Source organism: Amphiura filiformis, chromosome 2, assembly GCF_039555335.1.
Source record: "Amphiura filiformis chromosome 2, Afil_fr2py, whole genome shotgun sequence".
Lineage (NCBI taxonomy): Eukaryota > Metazoa > Echinodermata > Ophiuroidea > Amphilepidida > Amphiuridae > Amphiura > Amphiura filiformis.
The window spans coordinates 67,976,220-67,989,449 of NC_092629.1; the positions used below are offsets into that span (position 1 = coordinate 67,976,220).

General features: G+C 35.5%; 1 long non-coding RNA gene across 1 annotated transcript; it reads left to right on the forward strand.

The window, feature by feature from the left end:
* Nucleotides 1–170: 170 nt before the first annotated feature.
* Nucleotides 171–1,427, forward strand: LOC140136644 (uncharacterized). The gene is made up of 3 exons (XR_011856720.1): nt 171–274; nt 769–902; nt 1,295–1,427. It is a non-coding gene; the product is annotated as an uncharacterized lncRNA (long non-coding RNA).
* Nucleotides 1,428–13,230: the final 11,803 nt, after the last annotated feature.

The window sequence follows — 13,230 nt, forward strand, 5'->3', positions numbered from 1 at the left end:
AAAACAACGGCTGCAGAAGACCGGTACATCATACTGGTTTGTAATAAAGACATAAAGCCGGTTTGGAAAGTTGCCAAAGTTTGTTTGAGGAGTTTACTATATGTTCCTATAGAAATATAATTTAAATAACGGAAGAAACAAAATGTGAACTTTCATTTTCTTTATACTTCAAGATCTGTTGCGAGTCAAGTGTTCGGCGTTTCTTACGCCTGGTATACATGTATTGGTTGTTTAGCCACTGTCGTTGTTGGTCTACTAGTAAGCTTCATCACAGGTAATCAATCAATCATTTTCAAATTACACACTTGATGTCGTTTAAGTTTAATTCTTCACAGATAGATAGATGAAGATATAGTTGCGTATACATGTGCCACTGACATAGACGTAGATCCCCCATACTTTGTCAGGGGGATGGTCCATACAGTCATATCAAAACAGTTCCAGTCCGCGAAAGATGCATTGTCAAAAGTGCACAGTCGTCTTTTAATGCACAAATCACTCAATCAAGGGAAACAAGTCTGTAGAAAGGAATTGAAGTACAAAATTTTTGCAGCAGTGAAAGTGAATTCCATACATTTAAATGGACTTTTGTTATCTACAGAAGCGAAGAAATGCCGAAGCAATGTTTAAATTTAATTTTGTGGGAAAGAAACCTTTTGATTTAGTTTTTTTTTTACGGGGAGAGGGGGTGAGATGTTGTGAACCCTTTAATAACTATGCTTTGTCAGAATGAGCATACGATGTTCATTATTATGTTTTGTCATACAGGTGCCAACAATCCTCAAGCTTTGAACCCAAAGACATTTATGTCAGTAGCCGACGCAATGTACTGCTGTTGCCCAATGACTTGCAAAACATTTTGCCGATGCGGGGTACCTTTAAATCAACAAAGTGATAAAAAGGTTGGTATATAAAATTTAGTGATGCAAATGTACTTTTTGTTGATAATAACAATAATACTGACACTCTGTTGACAATATGACCTGACGTGGCATACCGTATAATGTTTTTATTTGTTTGTTTTTAAAATACCTCTATTGACGGTTACATCCCAGTAAACGTGTTATAAACGCTTTTTTTGCTGCCTTTATAGATAAAGGTCCTACAAATTAAAAATTAAAGTGTTGTTGTAAAATATGTGGCAAGCAATTTTGCCAAATACTTTGTATACACTTAAAAAAACATTACTTTCTGAATGTTTTTGAAAACCCTTCATAAAACATGAACCACATCGGTGGTTTATAGTAAACTGTGATTTGTCTCTATGACAGGAATAATAATTTTTCTTTTACAGATTATACACACCATTGAGTTGGACACAATTGAAGCATCTATTTAATCATTATTATATTGTGCAATGTCTTAATATGATAACGATGGTAAGAATATTCTCATGAGGTAAAATGTATTGTTCCATAGATATCAAACAGAATCATTAGAGAATGAATCTGGAGAAAACCTTCTGGTAATTACAAACACTCGCTGAGCAGCAAGACCTTCCTCCAAGCTTTTAATCCGATAAGCTGATTATCTATTTGTTTTCATGAATTGGAAGACATTCTTTGATGTATTACTGAGCTCAATCATATAAAATTACTGGAGCGTGAGCCACCCAGGCTGGTGGCTCAGCATAGTATTTTATTAACAGAAGGTTTTCTCCAAATTCATTTCCTAATGTAAGCGGCGGTTATTAAAGCCGCTACGTTTCCATAAAGAAAGCAGTAAGCTAAATACGTCTTAAACCACCGAATAATCGCCTCTTTTTTGAGCCACTAGATGTTACAATAAGACAACAAATTATTGGTATTGGTCTTATTATACTAATGTTCATAGTTTTTAATGCCATAATGTAAAATCAAAGAACTTGGGTTTAAAAGGACTACTATTAAGATAGAACCCAGAAAAAGTTTGCATATTAAACAACACTTGCTAAAAATACCCCGAATTTTCTGGACCAGCAAGAGTGTATAATTTTGTTGTCCGTTTCAAATCATTAAAATTTTTAATGAAAGAAGAATTTACCTTTTCAGTAAACCCCATAAGCCTTTGCGAGTACACCTGAGAAGTCGGCGTGACGTCAAATGACGACATCTCAGGTGTACTTGCAAAGGCTTATAGGATTAACGAAAAGGTAAATTATCAAGTTTTAGTTTTATTGCCAGGTTATTACTGGATGCATGTACCCTTTGCTTTGTCAAAGAAAGGGCTTATTTATATCTAAATTATAATCAACGAGCTTTTAAATAGAAATAGAGTCGCAATAGATTATATAATCTTTTGTTCGTTTGATGCCGATTCGAAGTTGCGACAGGCTATTCATAAAAGTGGTACCATTGTTTCGAATAAAGGGGTTCAGCCATAAAATTGGTCACTGATCCGGCATCATATTAACGCTCTACACAACAGGCGAGTATCAATAAGTGACCACACTACAGTCATGTGTAAGGGCAGTCATGTGTAAAGTGGTACCATTGTACTCAATGTATCCCAAATGTGTGCTTGTGTGGGTCTGAAGACTATAAGGAGGCTTTAGCTGTCGATGCAATCATCTTTACCACCCACCTGACGATAGGTGTTTCATTTAAATAAATTGAATGCTCTTGGTGATCGATTACACATTAGAATGTATGAAGGCTGCCATTTCCAGTCCATATATCTATATTACACTATAATGGTAATCGCTATACGTATACATGTAAGTATAAGTATAGGCCTATAAAGGTTGTTTTTAAGAAATTTCCATTTAATGTTATTTTAAGAAGGAGATTGGTATAGAAATAGTGGCGTACCCAAAGAGGGAGGGGATTGGGGAGGGACAGATTCACCTCTGTGAGAAGTCTTGGGAGGGGGGAGAGGGGAGGAGGGGATATGGAGAATGAGAGAGAGCTGGAGGCAGGGATAATAAAGGCAAGTAGATAAATAGAAATATAAGGAAAATGATGGGAATGAGAGAGGGAGGGCGAGAGGGGACAATGAGAGCGAGGGAGTGATAAAATGTAGGCCTAGGAAAAAATAAGTACAGAGAAGGAAAAGAAGTTAAAGGAATGATGAATACATTTAATTATTAGGCCTATATAATAACTAAACACATAACAGCACTGGGCAGCCATTCGACGATGTCAATGCCTTTATTCGTTACGTAATTAAAACGCCCAGTCAGATGTATTTCACACCTACCAAACACAACTCACCCAATTTCGCAAACTGGACGTTGAATGTACACTCTCATGAATATTGATTGGCAACATTTTCCAATATGTCAGCGCTCTAATCGGAAACAATAGAACAATAGACCCTGCAGAGCGTTGATTATAATAATATTAACCAACGTTACTGTGACGCTTGATATCTTCGATTATGGTGAAAAATGACCCTACTCGTTTTTTTAGATACTTTGGATAATGGGGCATAAATCGGACCAGTATAAGCCCCTCTGCTAGCCTAGATATTACTTGTTGAAATGTATCCCGTTGCGCTTTTATTTTATTCTTTACATTGAAATAAAGATATGATTTTTTAAGTTTTATAGTCTGGTGCAATTGTTATAATATTTTTGACATGTTTTGAATTTAAGTATATTTTGATGTTTTTCAAAGTGCAATAGTAGTTTGGTTAAATTAATATTTGTGTGCAATATGGTGTTTTCTGATCTAAGACTTTTTCCCTATTGGTGCAATTTTTGATGTCTTTTAAAAGTTCTTAAAGTGTTTAATATTTTTAATGTTTATATGTATGTTCAAATTCTAATTGTACATGTAATTTGGCCGTTTGGCCCCGATATGTGAAAAAAAAAATACCGATAATAGGAAACACATTAGTCAAATGTTATTGCAAACTGCTCCTTATTTGACTGTATATTACACGAGGAACAATATGAGACCGTCTCCATTAAAATCGGAGTACTTTTGAGGTTTTTGCTTATCTCAATAATTAAAAAAAAAATGTCTGACTACATGAGATGAGATTATTATTATTATTATTATTATTATTAAAGCACATTTCTATAGCGCTCTACAAATAACACAGCGCTTTTGCTCCAAAACAAAAAACATAAGAAAAACAATATAAAAACAACAACACTAATTACACATTTGGAAACAAGTACGTCTTCAGAAGCCGCTTAAAAGCAGCCGCAGATGAATGATTTTGTTTTCTTCGGTATGATTTTTTAAAAGAAAAGTTTGATCCTTGTGTTGACCTTTGACCTTTGATTGACCCCTACGAGCTCAGGAACACTTGGCTATTTTGGGAACATCGACAATGTGTTTTGGGACATTGTAGGGAATCTGGAAATTCGGTTTGTTTTACTCATAGGGACTTTAAAAATGTATATACATTTTAGCTAATATCATTTTATAACCAAATCTTGGAATCCCGTTTTTGACCTTGTGTGATAGATTATTAAGGTTTGAACCAACCGAATCTTTGCACTTCAAAATATTTTTTTATAAAAAGAAATATAAAGTTACTCAATGTGAACAACCATGTCCCAGCACATCCCTTTTTAAAGGGATTTTTATTTGTTGTTGTCTTAATTTAGGTCTGTTAGAAGGTGGTCAATGCTGGTTTTAGTGGCCTTAAGTCAATCTCATCCATTATTGTTTTTGTATCTTTTATGTTTCGCTGTGTAGCTCCAATGCTTTATGCGCTTTACAGATATAAAAAAATTCATTTCATTAACAAGTGATTAAATTGAAGTCGAAACCCTCTTACGAACTCCAATATTAAAGTTTAATTATATACACATTGTTAATGCAAAAAACAATTAAGCTCATACCATAGGTGTAATTAAAAGAAACTGTCATGAAGCACCTGCATGTGTTTGTTTGTTTGTTTGTTTGTTTGTTGTTTATTGTATTGTATTTTTTGAGGTTTTTGGTTGTTTGCGTTGAAAAGCAACTTTTATATCAAAACAATAATGATATAAGTTTTGTTACTGATCTATAAAAACTAAATTATCTACCTAATGATATGGGTATAAATACACAATATTAATCAAAATGAAACCCAATTCCGTTAACTTGACTTGACCTAGATAGTTTTAATTTGATATGTGATGAATAGTGCGAGTTAAACGCATTTCCTGATCCGCATATGTATACAATTTCGTTATAATCTGTATCAGTATTAATAGCGTTTCATGCAATGCATATTTTAAAGACCTCGTTCACTGAAAGATTATCACGAAGAGGGCGATGTTGCAAACCTTATAGAGAGATTGCGGAGAAGCGTTCACTGCAAACGCCATACGGGTTACGGATTTCTGCATTTTGCGGTAGAACGTCATAGTCCCGTTCACATCCAAACTAGCCTCCTACACATCCAGTTTGTGTCGGTCGTAACGCTCGTCGTTCCTAGTATGTTCGTGATAGCCGCATAGAGTCTGAACCAAGACTACGTGTAAACGCAATTGCAATCATGATGGCGCTATACTGAGACAAATAATCTAAAGGTAATAGGAAGCACCCATTGATTCACCTTGGGTGCATCGAACCAGAGAAGATTATCTTCTTTCATCGAACTACTTTCCTCGGTATTGATATGCAAATACGACTGGCTGTATCTATAATGTTCTAAGCATTCAGTCCAGATTAGCGATATTTGAGTTTTGCGGGCTATTGGAAAATGAGTATAGGCCTATGTTCACACGTGTATGCTATTTGTCTAAATAATCTAAACAGAGTTTGGTGTTGGATGCCTAGGAAGTCTTGGTGTATATTATTCGAATAACAAGAAACAAACTCCATTATCATAATAATACCCTGTTTACTTTCTAAAGCAAAATGAAAATAAATAATCTAATATGCCTAGTTCGATTACTACCCAGCAAACACAAATATATTACAGAAAACGTTGAATGTCGGGTTAAAGGTTATGTGAGGGTCAAGGGCATTAAAAGTTTTTATAACATTCAAAAAACCCTTTGTTCTAAACATGCTGATAAACGTTCTAACACAATAGACACTTAAATATGTTTGCCAAATGATATTTTACTATAGCATTTCGAATTTTGGCTTAAAATGTTGTCGTATTATTTTTTCAGTATAACACGAGTTTTCATGATTTTTATATAAACACACATCGATATGTTATCAAAATGTTTTAACTAAAACCAAAAACACATGCATTATCATGTTTTAAAAACATTTTGGTGTTTGCTGAATAGTATCCATAAGCAAAACACTTTGACAGCTGTTTAATGCACAACGAAAAAGCAAGGCGAAAATAGCGTTGCACGAACTTCTGTTCCCCGTCCCAAACAGACAATTATACCGCATTTATGCCGTAACACGACACAATCTTGCCTAAAACGTCTCTTCGCAAGCTGATTTTTGGACGGCATTTTCCACACACAAATGAATAGCCAATCTGCCCGTTCGAATTCGCGTCGAAAAAAATCGAAATTTGTTCACTTCTTCTTGTCTATACGAGATCAAATTTTGACCCCCAAAATGGATTTTATTACATGTCGGACTCTACTTGTTCTATTATGATGCTTTGATTCGTTTCATAACATGATAAACATAACATTTTTCTGCATTTTTATAATGCGTTTTTTTGTCATTTTGGAACGTCATTTTTTGCTACCAACCGCAACGTAATCGCCTTACGGTAATTCCACGATTGACCAATTCACAATAGATTTCACCCTCTAGAGGGCATAATAACCGATTTTCGACTAATGTAGCTTGCCGTTCGCGTTCCCGTGTCACGTTTCACGTAAATTTCGCAATCTCTCTAATGTATGCTTCAATACGTCATACTCCTCTACTTGGTGACACAAATGGGCCAATGTGAATCGAAATGAAACCCGAGTGTATTTCTTTGGTATTTGTGACATGATCTGGTCCATGGGGGCCAAAGGAGGCATTTTTGAAAATAGAGTTATTACAATTATTACCTTATACAAACATTGAGCTATCATATTATACTGAAAACACCAGAGGTCTAGCACATTTGGTTTTAAAGTTATGAAGTTTTGTGAGCCTATTTTCTTATGTATTTTATTGTTTTTTAATCCCATATTTTTGCCTTTATCTCAATTTTAAGTTTGCCGCATTTGGCCCCATGGACCAGATTTTAAGGTTTTATTTTCGATGTTGCTAATGATGAAAAGAAAACTTTTCGTATCCAAGGTAAATGAGTGACTAGAAGATAATAATCGTAATACCATTGGATACTAGCAGAATGAACCTTTGTTAATGAAAATGAAACTTAATCCCGTTAATAATATAATTATATCTGAAATCCGAACTAATGATGTTCTTCTGCTAAATCACGATATTTAGACCTGACATGGCCGACTTTCCTATTAAATCACTATTCGTCTAACTTTTCGTTATAGTTTCTATTGGTAAAGTATTTATGCAAGGGTACCCCAGTTAATGACTCAGAGCGAATGTAGCGAATGTAGCGATTCGCGGTTGTTTGATGGCATGTAAAACTTGTTTTAAGTTAATGTGAACAATGATGGCGCTAGACAATGGTACAAGGGATAGACAATCAGGGGGGGGGCCGGCCAAGATTGGCTCAATTTTGACGTTGTCATTTGTTTTACACATAAACAAATTTTCATGTGAAAATGTATATATTGCACTGGGAAAAATATTTTGTGCATTTTTTTTTCTGTAATGGGGCCACCCGGCCAATAGAGCTAAAAACGGATCTTGGCTCCGGGAAAAATAATTGCGTCCATCGTGCAGGCAGTGTTGCCGTCATATTGTCTGTTTTGTTTACGCTTTTGGCTGTTGCCACATTGAATAATGTAGTCCACCGTCGTCTGTAGACAATGGTACAATGGCATCAAACATGAGAACACAGTAACAAACAGCAATAAAGGTTTGAAAACAATTCTTGAAAAATTAAAGCTATTACATATGTAAATAACGCCCTCAATTTTTACACAAATAGTTTATAAAATTACCATAAAAACAGAAAAAGATGAAAAAGTTGATAAACGAAATTATATATTAAAAAATAGGTAAATATATCTGTATATATTAGTTTGGTAGCTGATAGTTTCCAGATCTATAACATTGAACATTATATAATGTTTTGTTAGAAAATAAATGATCACATCAAACAACCGTGGATTGCATACCACCTCTTTCTATTGAGTAACATCTGAATGTTCTGAAACATTGACTGCCGTTGGCATTACGGTAAACAGTACTTACGACGAATTAGATTTTGTACATATGCTATTAGCTTAATATGGTATCCACGGTGCTTAAAAGTGAAGGACTGTCATTAGAGAGTCTCCATGGTGATCAAGTCAAATGTCGCTTCAGGAAATAGACAGACTATTTTAGTTCAGAATTCTTGCATTATATTACATATGGTAGAATGCAATTTTTTTTATAGGTTAACATTTGACTGTTCTGAAACATAGACTGATCTTGGCATCACGCGGAACTGTGTTTGAGACGAATTTATTTGAAGACCTGAGCACAAGAAGACCTTAAGTCTACTTGGCCCCTCAACATGTATTGCATTAAAGTTGCGTATAGTTTCGTATCGTTTGGTAATGTTTTATACATATTCAGGGGCCAGACCAAATCTTTCACAACCCTTCATGATGTTTTCACCCTGGAACATGTATATTAAACAGTATAAAACCCTAAGAAACTATACGTAACTTTAGTGTATACATATTGAGGGGCCAAGTGGACTTACGGTCTTCTTGTGCTAACAGAGGAGAAAGAAACAGAGCGCGTGCAACCAGTCAAAGTCTCAGCATCACCCGATAATGAGGGCCGATTGTTCCATGAAATGCGATAGGCGAAACTGCTACGCAATTGCCGCGTATTTTCACGGTCTATCGCGTAATCGCAAAACCACGCAACGCTCTATCGTGTTTACGCGAAGGCACATAACGCTGGCGTGATTGTTAGACACGGCACGATCGAACAATCGGCCCTCGTGAATATGCGAGAACTTACATCATACAATACACGGGGACTTTGGTTGCACGCGCTCTGTTTCTTTTTCCTCTGTGCTTGCGCTCTGGTCTTCACTTACAGATGCTACTAATTCTAGACAAAATGTAAGCTGTTTAATATAGTGTCTCCACGTGGTAATCAAATTATTGCTTCAGGAACTAGACAGGTATTAGCATAGATTCTTATGTACATTTAGATTCTTTGACTAATTTCCATTCTAGAAATGTAATATTTTACTATATATCTTACCAGAATACTTACGACACATCAACTAACATCACTATTAATTAATGCATTTCTGAGAGTGCGCAGTCTCTTTAACCATAGAACTACGAATGGTGGGGGTGGATAATATGTTTTATCCGTCATTAAAAACGCACACATTTACGTACAAAAGCTAATAGTTTATCCATCCTTTGCGTTCATTTTAGTGATTCCATTTTTACATGCAGCACCGTACTCGGATACAGAATCGGCCATCAAAGATGACGATGGGGTGGGGGGGGGGGGCGTGGGGGTGAGGCCCAATGATATTCATTTCGGTCTTGTGAAATTGTTTTAAGAGCTACTGACATTTTACTTCTTAGGTGAAAATAGTCATTTCCTTTTAGATTTTGGAGAAAATTTGGTTAAAATCGCACTTTTTAAAAAGAATTTGAGCCGAAAATCAAGTTTGCCTATACTTGTGTACATAGCAAGAATTTCCCAAATGTGCATGGAATGATAGAAACATTTCGATGTCATAGCGACATTATGTGGGGAATGTTTTACCTTATTTTGGTATCACTGGATAGAGACGACCCATCGCTATAATTTAGTACTAAATATAACGGTTTGACGTTTATAATTCAATATCAAGTGGATGCAACATCCCACCCTCTCCCTTCGAAGTCCGTGTTACAAAAGATGGCTCAGTAGGTCTAGAGTTAAAATAGTGGCATTGCACTTATTAATGATAGTATGCTTCCCATACAGCCAACCAGTACAATTGCAAAAATAGGTGGTATATTTAATACAAAATTAAGGTGTCCATTACTTGCGCAAGGAACTTTTCTTTACTTAGATATCAAATGACGGCAAATGATGAGGAGATCGCCAAGTTAGAAAAAGAAGGTACAGTTTCAAAAGATGCAATTGAACAGTTGTATTGAACCGAAGGTCTATAGATAATAACATCACTGCTCTTTTCCATCTGACTCATTAGCTCAGTAGGTAGATCCTACTGAGATCCCAGTTCAAATCTTGCAGTAGGTAGATCCTACTGAGATCCCAGTTCAAATATTGCATGATCGGTGGCATTTTTGTTCACTGGCTGTCATTTATGTATGTTGTAATAAAATGTGTTATTGTCGCTTCTGTTAAACATCTATCCGTAGCAGGTCCCGTGCGCGTATTGTTTTTTTTTTGGGGGGCACAAGCCTCAAGGGTAAAAGGAAGGCCAAAGTGGTTTTAAATTAAAGCATATACTTAACATATTTATTTAAGTGGAATCTTTAATTATATTTACGTATATAATATTGATTAAAACTACGCTTAAGTTATAGTTCTGTATGTGAATTCGTTAATTTCCTGATTTTCCCGATTTCGTATTTAAAATTTATTTCATACTGGTCTATCTGGAGATAGATCAGTATGTGATGCGTCTTAAGTGCACGTCACCGTTTGCGAAATCGAGATAGTCCCTAAGATCACGATAATCGGGAAATTACAATTTCACACACATAACTGCAACAAAAGTGAAGTGTAATCATGGTAATGCGTGCAACATTGCGTACGTAAATATTATTCAAATGTAAGTATATTTTTAACAGTCAAGAAATTAAGGAAATGGAGCTCAGACAAACTGGCATTATAATAAAGGAGAGAAAAAATCAGATCCGTTCGGATTCGAACCAGCGTACACTGGCGATTACATGTCGATCAGCTCACCACCACACACCACAACAGCTCATGGCGAATCTACCGGCGAATTGAACATGTAATGATTTTATTCTCTCGTAAATGTCTCACGGCCGCCCTCTCTAATTATAGTCAAGAAATTAGATAGCAAACTTTAACATTACCTTCAAATTTAACAAAATATTACGCAGAAATAGCTATGTGAAATCAAAAGTTACATAACTGAAGTACTAATTGCACAACTCGTTTAAATTCCAAAAGCAAAAGATGAATTTTTAAAACTTACAGAATGGTTTGGAAAAAGTAATATACACATGTATTATGTGATATTAACATAGCATACTTTTACATCGTGTCGCAGTATTCAGGGCATCATAATATGAATTGTAATCCCCTACTTGGGTTGTTCTACAGGCTTTGTTTGGATAACTCTCGTTTACTGGTTCTCAAGTGAACCTGTGGCTTGTTACTAATGAAGCACTTCTGGAGGGTCTGACATTTGGAATGGTCAAACCTAATAAAAGTATCATTAGACCCACACCACTCCACGCCATACATAAATTCTCCCAGTCACATTTCCCCAATATGAAATTTTTAAAAACTAAAATTTTAATTTTATTTCTTTTAAAGTTTGGCAGAGGCGGGGTTCGAACTCACGGCGCGCCGTTTTGGCTATCACGCCCAGCGCCTTAGACCGCTCGACCACGAAGGACTTCATATTGTCATCTTGAAAATTTAAACATATAATATTAATAAATCGCAACTTCATTACTACATCATATTTTGGAAGTTTATCTGCTTAAAACATTAATGTGTATTATAATAAAGCTACCATTATTTATATTGTTGAATCCTCAAGCGCATAGAAACAACTAATACGAGGGTCCTATGAATAGGCCTACATACACAATACATAAAATCGATTTTGATATCGGCCACGTGCTCTGCCGTGCATGTGGTTTCCTGTAGTGGCGGAAGTTGTATTACGAAGTGCATCCGAACTCCATTTTGAAGCAAATGCTTTTGATAAGGCATTGGATTGTTCCAGTTTGCATCCTAAATCCACATTAGACCCCTAATTTTACTTACGAAATCAAAAGATTAGATTATTATAACAACAAAACGGTAATCTTTTGTCGGGTCTAATGTGAAAATTACATTAAAAAAATACAGTTTTTACAGAATTAATTTTCACTTAATTCCAAAAAAAATGGCGTATATAAGATTGAAATAAATTCTCTACCTTCTATACTAGATCAATTGTGATGCAAGTTGTTATCAAAAATTGTTGTGATAGATGTACAGTTAATATTCATATATGTGACCGTACACCACGAATGAGCCGTAAATGTCCTCAATTGTATTCTGAGTTACAGTAAAATGGGCATGAAGGTCATATTCATAGGTATTTCAATTTGGTGCTACGTGTATCTCATTAAATGAGGTACACGTAGCACCAAATTGAGGTACCTATGAATACGACCTTCATGCCCATTTTACACTGTAACTCATAATACAATTGAGGACATTTACGGCTCATTCGTGGTGGACGGTCACATATTCCATTACCTATCTGATGGTACCGTTTTTACACAGAAAATATTTATTTGAAAAACCTGCCACTCGGCTTTTTCCGGAAAGGTCACAGGGTCGCCGTGACCTGTGCAATAATTACAATTAAAATTTTTCTTATTCTAACAGCAAGCGTTTCTAGAATGTATTATGGCGAAATGTGGTGTACATTAGACCACTCAGTAAACCGATCGAGATCAGATTTTAATAAAAATTCCCTTTAAAAGGGAAAGCCAGCCTCAATGTAGAAGAGGTCTTGTAATTAGTTTTGGTCAATGTGAAAGGCATTTTTAGGATCACGCTTAGGCCTACATCTACATGACAGTCCACCAAACCATCAACGATGAGAACATGCACACTGAAACAGCAGAAAACATTAATTCCTAATCTCATGTCAACTCTTTTAATTCATTACATGTACTCCAAATTGTTCTGGTCTGTTTGTTTTGTTGTTGTTGTTGTTGTTGTTGTTGTCGTTGGGTTTTTTGTCTTTTCAGCTTTTTACCCACGATATCTCAATTTCCAATTTTGTAATACCAGAACTTACGAACTCAATATCTTCGCTTAGGAATGTCCGATTTCACTGCTTTCGATATATACACTGCCGGTTTGAGTTAACTTACATGTACATTTTATTTTAAAATAACTTAATTAATTCGCAATGTAGGCCTATAGTTTAAGCCTACTATATTATAATAGATAGTGGCCAGCACATTTATAAAGGACTGGTTACTCACTACAATCTTCACTCTTAAACTGTGTTTTTCTGAATGTGCTGATCATGTTGATTGCTAGTCGGAAACTCCTGCGAAGCTAT